This window comes from Panicum virgatum, chromosome 7K (genome assembly GCF_016808335.1).
Source record: "Panicum virgatum strain AP13 chromosome 7K, P.virgatum_v5, whole genome shotgun sequence".
NCBI classification, from domain to species: domain Eukaryota; kingdom Viridiplantae; phylum Streptophyta; class Magnoliopsida; order Poales; family Poaceae; genus Panicum; species Panicum virgatum.
Genome location: NC_053142.1, coordinates 3,961,666 through 3,979,099, shown reverse-complemented (window position 1 = coordinate 3,979,099; position 17,434 = coordinate 3,961,666). Strand labels below are relative to the sequence as shown.

Here is a 17,434-nt window from a genome sequence, read left to right as displayed (position 1 = left end):
CCTCCAGAGATATCTTGCTTTACTTTGCCTTGCCAAAAAGCTATTTATAGTACTTAGTAATATATTTGTTCAGAATTTCTTCTCCCTCTATCACTCCATCCTCTTGTTCCAGTCATAGAATTCTGGTTTTCCTTCTTGAGATTGGATATCAGTTGGATGAACTAGTTTCCAGAACAGCATGTTTAAAACAAGTCTCTCAAATAGACCTGTGGTTTAGGAGAAATACTCTATACCAGTTTTACAGAAATCTCATGCTGCAAATATGACCCATGGTGATGCTAAAATGCTGGTATATTAACTGTAATACGGCATATTGAACTTTGTTCTTCTTGTTCTTACTCCCTCCATTTTTAAGTGTTGTATAAGCTTTTTGCAAAACGTCAGAAATAGATGTCGTATTTGTGTCTGGTCTCTGTTGCGCTTTGATAGAAGAGAAGATGCAATTACGACGCTGCATCTATAAACTTCGGAAAGTGATGGGATTAAACTTGATTGGCCGCATGTTAGCGAGGGACGCGGGGCATTGGTTGGATTTGCATGCATGCAGGGAGGCAGGCGAACGGACTTGCATGGAGGCACGCAGATTAACTCACCATAGAGATGATTCCGGTATTTTAAATGGCCTCCTAGGTATGTGTGGCATAGGAAATACGACACTTAAAAAATGGAGGGAGTACTTTGCCATTGGTAGGAGATTACTGGAAATATGGCCCATGGTGATGCCCATTTTAAAAATTCCAAAACATATAATCCTATATTGGTAGTTTGGGTTGGTGCAAATTAACTGAAATAGAAGAGCTCTCTCACTCCTCAGAATAAGTGAATGAAGGAGAGAAGGATCTTGGTCTAGACAATGCACGCAAGCGAGCGTATTTCCGCGTTCCTTTTCACATAACCAACCTTATGACTAGTAAACCCTTTGCCATCTTTCGTATTAACTTTTAACAATGGTCATTAGATGTAATAAATACGCAATCAATGTCTTAATTCCAAGTTAATTGAATGGTTACTATTACCCATTATTTTAAATAGCAGGCTATAGAATTTAGCATTAGGGTCCTAAACCGCTATTTGTGCTGCTATACTGTAACACCTCCGTTGTTATCTCTTTGCTTTGGGCACTAATCCTGGGCTTAAGTGACATGCATTTAAATTAATTATGTGTGTGTGCAATTCATGATAATGATATGTTTAAACTCATCTTTAGAACTCTATGTTTAAAGTGTTGAGGCTGAAATTTTAACAATATTTTAGGCATGTTAATAATTTGTTTTGCCTAAATACATAACTCTTGGCCAATGTAAAACTTGTAGTCTAATGTTTTTACTTCAATGTGGTGTGGTTTATTTGAGTGAAAACTTTGGTTAGTAGTTCAAATCTGCAGTCAAAATCTGGTCAAACCCCTATTTTCTGAGTTTGAATTTTAAATCTTGGCTGAGCTTTAACTGCCATTTTCTCCCAAATTCATAATTCAAATCAACTTTTATCCAACAGAAAAGTTATAGATCTTTTCTTTCTCTACAACTTTTATTTTGGCTGGTTTTCATATTTCTATATGAGTTCCTGAGTTGTGGGCAGTCAAACGCCATTTGACCCCTCTCTTCTCTCTCTTCCTCCCTGGGCAGATTTCGGGCCACCATGCGGCTACCGTATTAATGCCCATTGGATGGAATCAATATATACTTATATGTACTGTTCATGTCTTGCATCCGAATGCAAATATAATTTCATATTCAAATTCAAATATAAATTTCATATGTGAATTGAAATATAGATTCAAATTTTGAATTTAAATATAAATTTAGTATTTGCATGCTTCCAGCAAATTCAAAGAGTATGGTCTGCCATGTTAACAACTTCCCCTAAAAACCCAATTCCTTGTGTTGCCCCTCGCGGGAGACCGGAGGACGGAAGGTCCGGCGGTCGGGCAGCACGCGACGAGCCGGGAGATCGGGCTGCTGCTACCCTCGTCTCTCCTGGCTGCGGCTCATACGGGCCTGCTCTTAGTGTTGCGGGCGTGCCACCTGGCTTGACATACAGCCAGGAAGGGGTGAGTGGTGAGGCTTCCGTCTCCTGCTTTCCCTGTATCACACAAGATAAAGCGTTAAATTCCTGCCGATTGCTCAGATCGGCAAACTGTGAGCCCGGCTGCCCTGTATCGACACAATCAGCCGATCCAAAGGCGTTCAGAGGCATATCGGCACATTTGCCGATTGCAGATGCGATCGATAAATAAAGCATGAAAACCGCATCTGTATAGGGTAAAACCTGCTCCGGAACATGATATAAACAGATCTATTTATCCAAATCGGCTCTTGCTACGCACAACATAGAACGATCTAAGCATACGTGAGCATAGCCAGGATCTCTAAAGAAACCCATCCACACGGATAGATCCGATCTAAGACATATCAGGCAGGGTGATCGGCACATGCTAACCCATCGGCAGGTCGCATGCACGTGTTGCAGCGCACGTTGTGGATTGTAACAAACGGCTAGGCAACGCGTCCTGATCCGAAAACCAAGAACAATGAGGATCTTACAAATCCGGATATTACAAGTAAAATCTCATAAGAAAAGGTACTCGCTCTATGAGTGTTGAGTAAATCAGAACCACGACCGTCACAACTCTCACCGCTATATAGGAACATCCCGTCCACGAGTTAGGCCAGATGAGCGCGATAGAAATCATCTACAACACCATAGGAATCATCCAACATGTTTACCAGGGCCAGATATAGCAGAGGTTAAGCGAATCCTTATTGATTAAGGACGAACAGTAACAGATCGGATCTACTAAACGACACAAAGCAAGGCGTCATCCCTGTGCGAATCGGCTCTATGGCACACTGCATGAAATAAAGAAACAGCCGATTCCATGCACAAGGATGACATGGCGAATGCAGCAATTAAGCAACGAGAAAGCACGATCGATCTACTAAAGCTATGTTGCAAACACCGGGATAAATAGCAGATCTCGCCATAAAAAATGCTTCAGCACGAGATCCACCAAAGGTACAAGGCATTGAGCCGTGATGCTCTAAGGAAGATCCTTAGAGCCGCATGGCGCTTACCTCGAGGTTAACCCTGATGTGAGTAGGGCTGGCGATGCGCCGAGAGAGTTGGAGACAACCGCTGCTGTGGGAATGTTTGCCGTCAATCTTATTCATCGGGTATGAGTACATATTTATAGTTCGAAGACTTAACATGCAAGTTAGCAAACCCTAACCTAAACACATGGAAAAACTAATCTATCTCTAACGAAGACACAGATAAAAAGAGCCCATCGGCTCTTGGCATGGACCGCAATCGCCTCTTCCTTGGACGATCCGATTCGGCCCAGCAGACTCTCTTGGCCCATCTCAATCTTGGTCAAATTCCGGTGGTAACACATGCCCCCTGGTTTCGCCAATAATGATTATTGCGAAATCAGAAGAGAACTCTTGGGAATCCACAGTTCCGTCTTTGACCGTCGGAGACTCCCATCAGAAACCGAGTCTGATGCCCTTTCATCTTCCTCCTAGCGCCTTTATAATCAGACACCGTCGCCTTGCTTCCGCACTCTTCCTCCATCGGCAAAAAACTTCCCTTCTTCAAACACTATTCATCTTCCAATGGAGTCTTCCAGCGGCAGCAACGCCACTCCACCTTGTTCTCCCTCCTCGACGCCGACTCCTTCTACTCCCTCCACGGCATCGACTCCTTTCCTGGAATATCCTCCAGGTTTTTCTCCGAAAAGCCCGATGGGTTTTCCTCCCTCTTCTTCTTCATCATCATCTCTTTTCGCTTCGCCGATTCGCTTCCTCCCGGAGTCACCACAGACTCCGGTGAACTCTAGCGATGTCGTGGGCTCTCCACCATGGAACCCACCTCCTCCTTCTCCTCGCACAGAGCTTCTGTCGTGGTACGACGACGGCGGCAAATTGTTGGGTTACAGCGACCCCGCCTGCTATACACCGTCCCCCGTCACCAGTGGTACGGAGAACCTCCACGGCCTCTTGTCCGGCTCCACCATCCCCTCTAGCCTCGACGACCGCTTCTCCTGGTGGGACACGACGGCAACGTCAAGGATGAGGGCCTCCCCAACCGCCTCCTACCCGTCAAACTCCGGCGAGTCGTCGGGAGACACCTCCACCAACACCAAGGGTGGCAGTACTCCAGGATCATCCTTTGGAGCCTCATCGGCCGATTCTCCACCGAACAGCCTGGGCGACAGTGGCGAAATCAACAGTAGCATTAGGGCTAGTAGCAGCACCAAAGCCGATAGCGATGAGTAAATCATCACGGCTTATGTAAATTATCTGCAAAATATCAATATAAGATACTTCCCAATAAGATATCATCTTGTTTTATTTTTGTTGTCATCATCATTTTTTTTGGTCCGATGACAACGCATCGGACTTACCCAGGCATCTGCAAAAGAACCACCATGCCAAGATCCAAGAGTCGATCACCCCTGGCCTCTGCATCGGCTGATGTTAGGAACACTCATCCTTATCCTTTCACGCCGATAACCTATCGGCTCGGAGCACGAGGGTTCAGTCTTAAAGCCACAACTCGAACCCTTTTGCGACCCACTAAACCAAAAACTCCGCCTTCCATTTCGGCGTGTCGAGCAAACCCCCCTTCTCACTCCAAGAAATGAACAGCGCACCTGCAAAGGATTCTGCTGCTCTACTCGGACCAAATCAGATGGCGTCCACCATCAGTTCTGAATCTTCAAAGAATCCGCAACAATTTCTCGGCCTAAAGGTAAGACTTTGGCCTCTCCTTTTCTTCTTCAGATTTGGGGATAAAAGACTGTAGCATTCAAACCTCGCGCTTTTCGTGAATTTTTAGGCGAGTGACATACTAATCCCCAAATCTCCCACTTCCAAATCTCTTAGTTTGGGTCTTCGATCCTTTGAACCGCCTCTGGATCTAATCTCTGCCGAACTGCAGCGGATTCCATTTATTGCTCAGACACCAGATCCGAACCTTTGGACCGACCAATTAAGGGCTTGGCCATTCCCCATGGAAAATTGGGTAAATTGGTACAAGCGCGTAGCCAAATACTATGTGGCCGATTGGCAAAACATAGGGATAGCCGATGCCCTCTCTTTAACCCTTTCTCCCATAGAGAAAAATGAAAATCTTCAAAGATCCATCGGCTATTTTTGGTCGGATACCCTGAACTATTTCATGTTCGGTCGTGGACCCATGACCCCGACTCTGATGGATGTAGTCATGATTGTAGGTCTGGACATCCATTCCACTTGCCCATCTTCCTTTGCCCTGACAGAGTGCAGCCACAAAATAGTCGACAAGGCCACAGCGCGCAACTGGGGCCAATACATCGAGTACCATCATAAACTGAAAGGAACCGTCGACCATCGGGAGCACACTGCATTCCTGAATCTTTGGCTTGACCACTTCCTTTTCTGTGGCTCCTCCTTGGCACCCACGAAAAATTATCTTCATTTAGCAAATGCTATGGCTGATGGAAAATGCCTGGCACTAGGAAAACTCTTTCTGGGTGCTCTATATCGCCACTTATCTTTAAACAACACCCGGCTACTGTCAGGCGATCGCATCAAGGCCGGAGGATCATGGTGGTTCCTGCAACTCTGGTGTCAGCTGTACTTTTCTCCAAGTATTCCTAACTTCCCACACTTGGTGACCCTTTCCTTTCCTGATCCTGATGGCAAGCTCATCCGGTGCACCTCCTATGGGCAAGCTTTATATCGGCTCCCTGTTAGTAGGCCAGATGAAGAGGAAACAGCTAAATAGTTCAAGTTATTTTATCATGATAGAACCCAGGTTTCCTTCTCTACCTATTCTGAATCCGAAGTTTTTTGAAAACCCCTCTTTCTTCAGATTAGACGCCTTTGCCAATGATGATGGCACACGAGCGCAATTTTATAGTCCGAAGACTTAACATGCAAGCTAGCAAACCCTAACCTAAACACATGGAAAAACTAATCTATCTCTAACGAAGACAGATAAAAAGAGCCCATCGGCTCTTGGCATGGACCGCAATCGCCTCTTCCTTGGACGATCCGATTCGGCCCAGCAGACTCTCTTGGCCCATCTCAATCTTGGTCAAATTCCGGTGGTAACACCTTGGGGAACTACTTGTCCATGTAGGATAGAGCCTGACAGGTGAAACTTTCCCTACAAATTAAACTCCTAGGGAATGATTCTTCACCAACAATTTCCAGCACAATCGTAGGGCACATGTCAAATTCCTTCCTAGAAATAGTTCCTGACAAATTGCCTATAGGCAACACAACATTTCCCTAGTATTTTTCCGGTCTTTCCATATGATTACATTTCAAAATGTAGGAAACTCAGGGTGCTCTAATAGTGTTTAAAACATGAAAAAGAAAAAAAAATCCCTTCAGACCAGCTTCGAGGTTCGCGTGGTTAGCAGGATTGAATCACAGGTTGCTTGCTCCTTTTGCCAAGAAATGTATTCTAATCCTTAGCTTGCACTAACAGCAACTTATATTCTGTCCCTAACAGGGTCTCATATAATTTACTTTTTGCATGTTATATATGTTAGTGTCTTGCCGTCGCCCATGACTACAGAATCACAGAACCAGTCCATCACCTAAGCCGTAAGGAGGGAACAAAAACGGCGAAGCCATATGGAGAGCGCAGCTGCTGGCACGACGACCAATGTGCCGCCTGAAGAACGCTGGCTGCCGGAAGCCAGGATTAACCACGTCATTGTACTGCGGTGGGCGTTCATTGACAAGGCAATCAGCGGCATGGGGAAGCTGGCACTCGCTTGGGCCACCACCGTTCTGCTCGGTGGATTCTCCACGCTGTTGAAGCAGAAGGACTTCTTGTTCGTCACCATCATCACCTTCTTAGAAGCCCACCAGGTTAGGCATACGCAAAATTAATTCATGATCCTTGCATCCCTATGTATGCGTTATCTTTTAAGTAAAATTGTTATTCCTTAACGTGAAAACAAGTCATGTCACAATCACTGAGCAGATCATGTGTACCACGTAGACCCGCTCATCAAGTTCTAATGAACCCTTGCCTGGAAAGTACCGCGCACCTTTGGTTGTTCTGAGATATGCAAGCTGCCTAGAATGCCTTTAATTACCATTGACACGAAAGAAGCATATAAGTTTAGAGTTTGAAAAAAAAATATGAGAGATGAAAAAGCTAAAATTATAAGAGTATCTTCTCTCCCTTTCCCACACAACCAGTCACATTAGAAATCTGGATCAGCCGCCGCCGCTCCCTCTTATAGCGCCCACTACTACAAAAACGTTGATTTGTCCCGGTTGGGAAACCGCTGTTGTCCCGGTTTCCCAACCGGGAACGCCTGTCAGGGACAAAAGGGGGTGCCCTTTTGTCCCGGGTGTGGCAACACCAACCGGGACAAAAGGTGCAGCCAGCGCCCACGTGGCTGGCGCACCCTTTTGTCCCGATTGGTGTTACCAACCGGGACAAAAGGTCTCTTTTTTTTATGTTTTTCTTTTCTCAATTCTTTTCCTATTTCAATTATACTTTTGCATTTCAATTAAACTTATGTATTGGAATTCAGTGTGTATGATCTCCACTAATATATACATATATATAGTTACTTATATAATATTTGTCCTAGATAGTTTTCATATATAAATTAATTCACTTATATATATATATATATGTCTACACATATCTATACATGTGAATTCCTTTACATATGAAAATGTCTAGGACCAATATTATATAAATATATATATATATATATACACATATATATTATTGGAGTGCTTATATATATAATACATACATACTCCATCATATTTGCATAGGTATATTCGTTCTTAATTACATAGTAGAATTCGCCTTTTGGAAATTTAATACATACATACATACTCATAAATAGAAATTTAATACATAGACACACATATATATTTACATAGTTATATTCGTTCTTAATTACATATATACGCGTATATTGTCATATTTGCTGTGATTGTCAATATTAGATATTCCATCATAGTAGAATTCGCCTTTTGGATCGAGGACTTGCTCAACAATAAATCCGGAGAATTGTTCTTGAATCGCCATAATCTTTTCCTCCGGTATGAGTTTATCCCGCATCTCCCCGACCTATGGAAAAAGGGGATAATTAATTTCGACTAATTAAAATACGAGTTCAAATATTAACATGTTTTTTTACTTACTTCCTCCTCCCAATCTGTCCAGCCCTTTGGAGGACCTACCAGACCATAGATGTTCTCGCATACATAGTATGTGCACAATACAGTGCCTGGTTTCTGCCTCATACACTTTAAGAGAGAAGAAATTATAAGGTATTTACATGAATATATAATAAAACTAATGAATCGTGCAACGAATCATCCAAGCGCGTACCGGAAAATCTGTCTTGATCTTCAATTCCTTGTCAAATTTGCCTGGATGATTTTTAGCGAATACTTTCCAAACCCTGTGCATGATTAGAACAATTATAGTCAAGTAACAAAGCGATTCAAATTATCGGTCATGGACGGAGTAGTGGTAGAATTACTTTTTCATCATGTTAAGAAGATTTTCGTATTGTTTTGGAGGTCTCCTCAATGAGTCCATAACCACGAGTAGGCTCTTCTCGGGAATTATGACAATTAGGACAAAGTGTTCACTGCAAGATTATACGGAGGCAGTTCTTGGTAGTTAAGGTTTAAACAATTCGATTATAGAATAGAAAGAGTTAGACGGAAGGAATCACTCACGCAAAGTTGTAAGGAAACAATATCCTTTGCTTGTTGTGATGAACGCTTATGTACTTGAACAAGTTTTGGAATATGTCATCGGGATTGTCACGTAGAAGCCTCCAATTACAAGTAATTGGGTCGATGAAGCCGAGGTGAGAGTATCCCTTTCTTCTGCAAGTATGTATCTCCATTCTACATGATACCGAATAAATCAAGAGATCAGTATGTTGAGATCATGCAAAACAATACGTAAGGAGAGTAAAATACTTACAGAACCCACAAGCCGACCATAGAGATGTCGAGGGCCTCCTGATGGAATAGTTGGTAAATTTCTTCCCAGTTTATCCATATAATGGCCTCCCCCCGTAAGAAATCGTCATCCTTAATCTTTGCACCCTGCATGAAGATGCAATCGGCCATCGCACGCATGTAGTGCTGGTGCAGCTTATACATTTGCGTTGGAAGCACAGACACTACTTCAGGGGGGTACAAGAGTTTTGCCGATCTCAAACGTCCATTTGACGACCACATCGGCCTTTGGAATATCTTCTCCCCCTGCAATCTGAGCGGCCGTCAGGTTTGATTCTTTCAGAAATGTAACAAAGTCTTGTTCTTGCGTCGTCTGTCCCACTACGAGAGGCTCTATTGATTGTTTCTTTTGGGCTCCGAGCTGTGGAACGTCGGACGACGACGACTTTGATTGTCTCTTCTTTTTCTCAGTAGTTTTGATAATTGTGCGTTCGTAGTCTGAAGGGGGGTCTCTCGGAATGAATTTTCTCTTATTTGCTTCGCACATTCCCTTAAAAAATTTCAAATCTATCGGATTTATGACTTTCTCGGGCTCCGGCTTCGGCTTCGGCTTGAAGTGCTCTTTAACTCTTTCTTGAGTTATCCGATCGCATTCTTCAAAGCTCATGTCCCGGGGTTTAATAGGAGCCTCCTTGGTTTTCTTCTTATTTTCCTTCTTCTTTGGAGGCTCCCTAGCCGGTGCAGCTACCTTCTTTGCCGGCGGCCGTTTCTGCTTTTTTGCCGGCGGCGGAGGGGGTGACCATGGAGGCGACGGTGACGCTTGAGTGTTCATCGGCGCATGAGATGATGGTGATGGAGAATGTGCCGGTGAACCTTGCCGAGACAGTGCTGCCCTTGGGGAGTTTTGCGGAGATGCTGGTCTTGGAGAGGCATGCTGAGATGCCGGTCTTGGTGTTTGATCATCCGACTTTAGGACAATGTAGCGTTTATCCCATAGGATGTAGCCATGAATGGCTTCTGCTAGTGTCCTCTCCCCCATTGCCTCCAGGAATATCAAGCTCGAGCGTCTCCCAACCCTGGCACACCTGCTCCATGCCAACTCTTGTGTATCTAGGCGGAATTTGCTGCCCGTGGTACACGTCGCCTGGTTCGGTTGGCATGGCGGTACCGTACGCAACAGTGAACATTAAGTTGGCAAAGAGGAGGTATTTTCTTATGCTCGCGATTTGATTCTTCGCGTGGTTAGCAGGATTGAATCACAAGTTGCTTGCTCCTTTTGCCTAGAAATGTATTCTAATCCTTAGCTTGCACTAACAGCAAAGTCTTTATAGTTCTCTGCGAAAGGGGCAGTCCTTCCGTACACCATTGTTTGGACTTCTCATGTAAGATTGTCCTTTGGAATCGTACGGTTTCTCTTCAAACACTCATAGGTCAGCTTCGACCAGAAGTGATATGTAAATCATGTCTTCGTTGTCGGATGGCTAAACGTGGTAGCTTCTCGAAAGTAAAGAATTACACACCCCAGTTTTAGAAGGTATATAAGCCCCATTAGAAGAATTATGTAGGCATCACTTCCAAAACAGGAGAATGTTCCCGTAATTAATGTCAGAGATGACAACATCAATCAATGAATGAAGTAAAATATGACAAAATATATTTCATAGAGTATCTAACGATGCTCATTTTATATCATGAATATTATTGGTCTTTTCTATAGTCTTGGCCAAACTTAGAATAACTTGACTTTAGAAAAAAATCAGAAATGCTTATATATATATATATATATATATATATATATATATATATATATATATATTTGTGGACGAAGGTTGTAGCTAATCAAAGATAAACTCACTCGTAAGTAGCTCTCACTGTGCCACTGCGCTAGAATTGGAGATGGATGAAAGATGATGACGATCATAATATAATGTCTTCAAAACAGAACACTTACGATTAATAGGAAAAGGTTCATCATGCGGGTTGGTAAAGGTTGGTTACATTCAGAACTCACAATTGTGTGCCCACCGTTACGCCCTGAGATATGCAAAGTCGCGTATATTCTGTCCCTAACAGGGTCTAATATAATTTACCTTTTGCATGTTATATATGTTAGTGTCTTGCCGTCGCCCATGACTACAGAATCACAGAACCAGTCCATCACCTAAGCCGTAAGGAGGGAACAAAAACGACGAAGCCATATGGAAAGTGCAGCTGCTGGCACGACGTCCAATGTGCCGCCTGAAGAACGCCGGCTGCCGGGAACATTAAGTTCTTAACGGCAGTCTGCATGTCACAAAGTGTCCGGTGGGTGATCTCATCCACTGGAAATCGCTGCGGGGCCGACGCTTCAACTGCGGCCTGGATCCCCGTGGGCTCGGCGGCGGCGATGTCTGTGGAAGCGCAGCTGCTTTTCCGCTGAGACAGGTGATTGGCTGCGACACTAGGCTCTGGAGGCAACGTTTGCGCTTGCTGTTGCTGGCTCATTGCTACGGCCACTTGGCATTGAACCTCTTCCTCCAGTCTTTGATCGTGTGACATGAGCCATTCCTCTAGCCTTCGCAAGTGCTCCCGCTCATCATTCTTTCTTCTTTGCCGGCTTCTATATGAATCAATGTAATCCATGAACCCATACTTCCACGGAACCACGCCTTTGCCTCTTGTGCGGCCCGGATGCTCTAGATTCCCAAGGGCGTAAGTCAGCTCGTCCCTCTCTCTATCCGGCTGGAATGTTCCCTCGGCCGCTGCTTGTATGGCCTCCTGTAGTCTCTGGGCTGCTCGCTGGATGTTTGACCCATAGATGCAGTCACCAGTCAATGGGTCCAAGCTTCCCCCGTGACCATAAAAGAGTCACAGGCCAAGTGCTATGACCATTGCTCATCTCACCAAAAGGATTCATGTCATCCGTACTCAAACCGAACCTTATGTTTCTCGCATCCAAATCAAATTTAGGGTACGTTCTATCTATTTTTCTCCACTGCGACCCATCAGCGGGGTGTCTCAACATCGAGTCTTTCTTGCGTTCCTCTTTGTGCCATCGCATCAACTTAGCATTATCTTTATTTCTAAACAGACGCTTCAAACGTGGTATTATAGGCAAATACCACATGACCTTCGCAGGAACTCTCTTCCGGGGAGGCTCCCCCTCGACATCTCCAGGATCATCTTTTCTAATCTTGTAACGCAATGCACTGCATACGGGACATGCATCCAAATTCTCGTACTCGCCTCGGTAGAGGATGCAGTCGTTGGGCATGCATGTATCTTTTGCACTTCCAGTCCCAAAGGGCAAACAAGTTGTTTGGCTTCATACGTTGTGGCAGGCAATTCATTGTCCTTAGGAAGCATTTTTTTAACAAGTTTGAGTAATTCACCAAATCCCTTGTCGGATACACCATTTGTCGCCTTCCATTGCAGCAACTCCAAGGTGGTGCCAAGTTTCTTAAATCCATTTTGACAATCTGGGTACAACAACTTATGGTGGTCCTCTAACAACTTCTGGAACTTCAACCTCTCCGTTTCACTCTCACAGTCTGCCTGCACATTGTGCAATGCCTGCCCCAGATCGTCGCTGGGATCATTTTCTGCTACATCTACTTTGGGCTCTTCCATGGGAATATCGTCATCGAATGCACCGATTCCAGCATTCCCGGGAAAGTGGTCGTCAAAATCTTCTTCTTCATTGTCTTCCATGGTAACCCCCTGTTCTCCGTGCTTCGTCCAACAAACATACTTCTTCATGAAACCATTTGCGAAAATGTGGCTGTGTAGGATTCTTGAAGATGAGTAATCCTTGTTATTGTTGCAATGAACACACGGGCAGCACATAAAACCATTCTGCTTGTTTGCCTCAGCCACAGACAAAAAATAATGCAGGCCATCAATGAATTCTTTCGAACGTCGGTCAGCATTGTACATCCATTGCCGGTCCATCTACATTTTAAATAAATCGATTTGAATTCTTTACACGTATCGAATAAATAAAATATATCAAACCCTCCAGCTGCTGAAGCCATATTTTACTGAAAAATACCTTTATTTTCCACAAAATTATAAATTCTTACCATTACAATGCAAAAATTATTTACTATTACAATAACAATGATCAAATTAATAACTCTTGCAAATAACAATGAAATCATATAAAAAAGACGAAATGTATCATTAATCCTCAAGAAATCTCAAATTAATTGAAAGAAATCTCTATAACTTCTAATTACTTTGACACCCTTGAGTTCCAGGAGTACACTCTTTTCAATATCCAGAAACCCTCTAGAAGAAAAATAAACCTTTATTTCTGAAAATGTATATGTCAGTAACCTCAACCCTGCGGTGATGACACTGCCTTTCGGGGGGACACGGTGCGGTACAAGGATGTCACCAATCGGCTAGTCGCAGCACCAACATTTACGATTAATAGGCACAGCACTTGGCACAGGCAGCATGCTCGTTGATATGCTCTCAGTACAACAACGGGCATGCTGACTGCGTCAAATGCTGTCTTCTTATCAATCGGAAGTGCTGGTGATGCGACCAACCGATTTGCGACGTCCTTATAGTGCATCGTGTATCCCTGAAAGGTAGTGCCATCACCGTTGGATGGAGATTAACGACGTATACTTGTTTCGAAATAAAGATTTTTTTAGCTTCTAGATGGTTTCAATGTGAGCCTGATTAAATACATCACTAGAGTGTCAAAATAATCCATTCATAATACAAAAAATTCTATAATATACTCATTTCATTAATTCATTCATGAATAAAAAAATCAACTATCCACAATATGGTCATATATACAAGTACATCACATGAAGTATCTACACTCATTCTAAAAATTTCTACTATCCATATACTCATCTAAATCTAAAGGAAAATTACACCTACATATGCAATCTAGCTAGCTAAATGTCCAAGAAATGAGCTAGCTACACATTTTCTCTATTTCTAAAGTATGAAATGAGCTATACAAGCCAAGGAAGAAGAGAAAAACAAGCCCCAAACCTTTAGAGCAGATGGATGGACGGGGAATCAAAGATCTTCACAAATGTGGTGAAGAAATGAGCAAGAACTCCTCTATCCCGAGCCAAGAACAGCAAGAAAACAAGTGAGCTGAATGGCTTGGGCGGGGGGAGAGGGAAGGGGATAAGGGGCCCAAGGCCTTTTGTCCCGGTTGGAGGCACCAACCGGGACAAAAGGGGAGACTTTTGTCCCGGTTGGTGGTTCCAACCGGGACAAAAGGCTCCCATTTTGTCCCGGTTGGTGTCTCCAACCGGGACAAAAGGCCCCCGTCCCCCCCCCCCGCTGGCCCGGCTAGCCGTTGGACCCGGGACAAAAGCCACCTATTGTCCCGGGCCCAAACGCTGCCGGGACAAATGGCCAGGAACAAAGGCCTGTTTTGTAGTAGTGGCCATCGTCTCAACATGCCCCAGCCATGATCGTCGAAGAGGGTTGTGGGTTGTGGTAGAGGCGGCAACCTCATGCCCCAACTCTGCGTTGGGGCGACAGAGCTCATTTGTCCCTCATTTCAATACTGACCGAAGGCCTCATTGAGGTGGGCTGGGGGGCGCTCGATCTTGCGGGTGTTGCTGATGGCGTAGTAGGGATGCTGCACAAGCAGGTGCGTCAGCTCTCTGTGCCTCGTGGTCATCCAGTACCGCATCACGGACGTCGAACACATCTTGTCTCTCTGATAGTCCATAGTCCTGTCCGATTTCTCCTCCGTTTTATTTTCCAATCCAATTTCTCCGTTCTCAGCAGCAGCAGGAGCACACATCCTGCCGAGTACGTGACGGTGGGTGAGTACCGCTAGCAGTGATTCGTGGGAATCTCCATTTAGAGATTCGGCCTGGGGTGTAACACGCAATAGGATTCTTCCCGATGAGGGGTGAGATGGACACAGTAGTTTAGACAGGTTTAGGCCGTCCGAAGACGTAAGACCCTACGGCCTGTATGTGTGATCGTTCTTTGTTCGTTCTTCTCCTCTGAAGTTGATGGATCTCAAAGGATCCGATCCCTTTACATGTCTTTCTATTTTTCTACTATAGCCTGTCTGTGGCTTGGTGAGCACACCTCTCCATCGGTGTGAACGCCCGCCCACGGAGGTGTGGCGGAACGTCCCCAATTAATCCAGCTCAAGTGCGCTAACCAGCACCGCGAGGGCAATCCCGGCCAACACGCACTTCAAACGGAGTAATCCGGTGATCCCGTCGGGTAACCTCCTGATTTAACCACTAGGATTTCGATCGAAACAATGCTTACGAAAATACTCGCGTAAAGGCAAGCCCAGAGTTACAACATCCCACAGATTCACATCACAAGGTTCTCAACCGAAATAATATTACAGACCAGTTCAAATTCCGACAAGTACTTCAAGTTTTCAAACCAACATAACAGTTCAGAGTTCTTAACAGGAGTGGAAATAAAAACAGCGGTAGTCTAGCGTTGTATAGGATGTCGATATGAAGCCCGTACACGACATCACTCATCATCACCACCCTTTGCTGGGGACGGGTCCCACTCCACCGACCATCCCGGCGGAAGAATGCACGGCCAAGTCAAACTAGCTATCTGCTCCTCAAACATGTCACCTGAAACCTAAATTTAGCCACAAGCAAGGCTGAGTATACTAATACTCAGCAAGTCTTACCCGACAATGGGTATACATAGCCCACTTATCTAGACATGCAAGGCTTTTGGCTGAGGGGTTTGTTTTGCCGAAAAGCAGCTAATAGTTGATCCTTACTTTCAGGTTTTAGCTTCCGGTTCGAGTGCGATTAACCATTCTAAATGAGCACCTATCTAAAGCATCCATGGTGGAAAAATAATTATCTTTCATCATCCAACAACTTTAATCATCTTCATCTTCCACTTCTTACTCTATGTGGCAGAAGTATTAAGCAGTCTCATTAACCGCGAGAAGCGAACGATTCGAATCGAGTTTCTTAACCTTGCAAGGCAAACCTAGCTCACACGTCACGTGGTTACTCTGAGAGTCACACGTGCAACATTTTCCCTTTGTTTCTGGGTCGTGGATCAGGGCCACCCCACTCGACTACAAGAGCCCCACGCCACTGACGCAGCCGGGTCGTGAGCGGTCTTGCACCCGCATTTGTAAGATGAGAACAAAGTTCAAAGAGGGTGGAAGGTCTGTCCACTTGCCGGGCCGATCAAGTACTTAAGCTTAACGATTACCATATTCTCGGCACGCTTAACCACTTGTACCACACACTGCGGCCTTAATATTTTTCTCTAAACAGACGGGGCATCAACAAGTACCATTTCCCCATCCGTCGATCTTATGATTGCAGCGTGTAGTAACAAACAACTCCTATAATTCTCGCGAGTGACAGGAAATCAATCGACTTGTACCGAAAAATTAGCATAGCCATCTAGCAGACTTAACCATCTAGTATACATAGCATGGGTACCTAGGATCATGCAACTAAGGTTCCAACAAACGCCTATAAACTTAAATGCACAAACAATAGAAGTAAATAACTTGCATAGAGTTAAAATAGAGGTCATGCTCCGGGGGCTTGCTGTGGCGGCACGCCCCAAATTAATCTGGCTCAAATGCGCCAACCATCACCTTAACGGTAATCCCGGTTAACACGCACTCCAAACGGAGTAATCCGAAGGTTCCGTCGGGTAACCTCCCGATTTAACCATTGGAACTTGGATCGAAACAACGCAGACAAATACTCGCACAAAGGCGAGCCAGAGTTTACAACACCTCATAAACTTTTACAACAGAGTCTTGGACTTAAAACACCATTACAGGCCAGGGTTTAAATATCAAGTACTTAGTTCAAAACTTAAAACAGTAGTTCAGAGTTCATGGTTGCAGCGGAAATAAAACAGCGGAAGTCTGAACGTCGTCATGTGAGATCGCGATGAAGTCCGTACATGATCTCACTCGGCATCATCACCCTGAGCCAGGGATGGGAACCACTCCACTGACCATCCCGGCGGAAGCATACGAGGCCAAGTCAGACTAGCTGACTGCTCTTCAAAAGTATCACCTGAAACCAACATTTGCCACAAGCAAAGGTTGAGTACACTAATACTCAGCAAGGCTTACCCCGACGATGGGTATACATAGCCCACATATCTAGACAATGCAAGGCTTTTGGCTAAAGAGTTTGTTTTCCCGAAAAGCAGCTAAGAGTTGATCCTTACTTTCAGGTTTTAGCTTCCGGTTCGAGTTCGATTAACCATTCTAAATGAGCAACTATATAGAGCATCCAAGGTGGGAAAACAATTATCTTTCATCATCCAACATCATTAATCATCATCATCTTCCACTTCTTACTCTATGTGGCAGAAGTATTAAGCAGTCTCATTAACCGTGAGAAGCGAACGATTCGAATCGAGTTTCTTAACTTTGCAAGGTAAATCTAAATCACACGCAAAGGTTTCCCGAAGAGTCACCGATGCAACATTTCCCCTTTCTTTCCGGGTCGTGGATCAGGGCCACTCCCCTCGAC

The 17,434-nt window shown here is 44.4% G+C and overlaps 1 protein-coding gene across 1 annotated transcript in view; it reads left to right on the top strand.

Annotated features, from left to right (window-relative positions):
• Positions 1-17,434, top strand: part of LOC120639612 — a 51,718-nt gene that overhangs the window by 10,594 nt on the left and 23,690 nt on the right. The window lies entirely within an intron of this gene.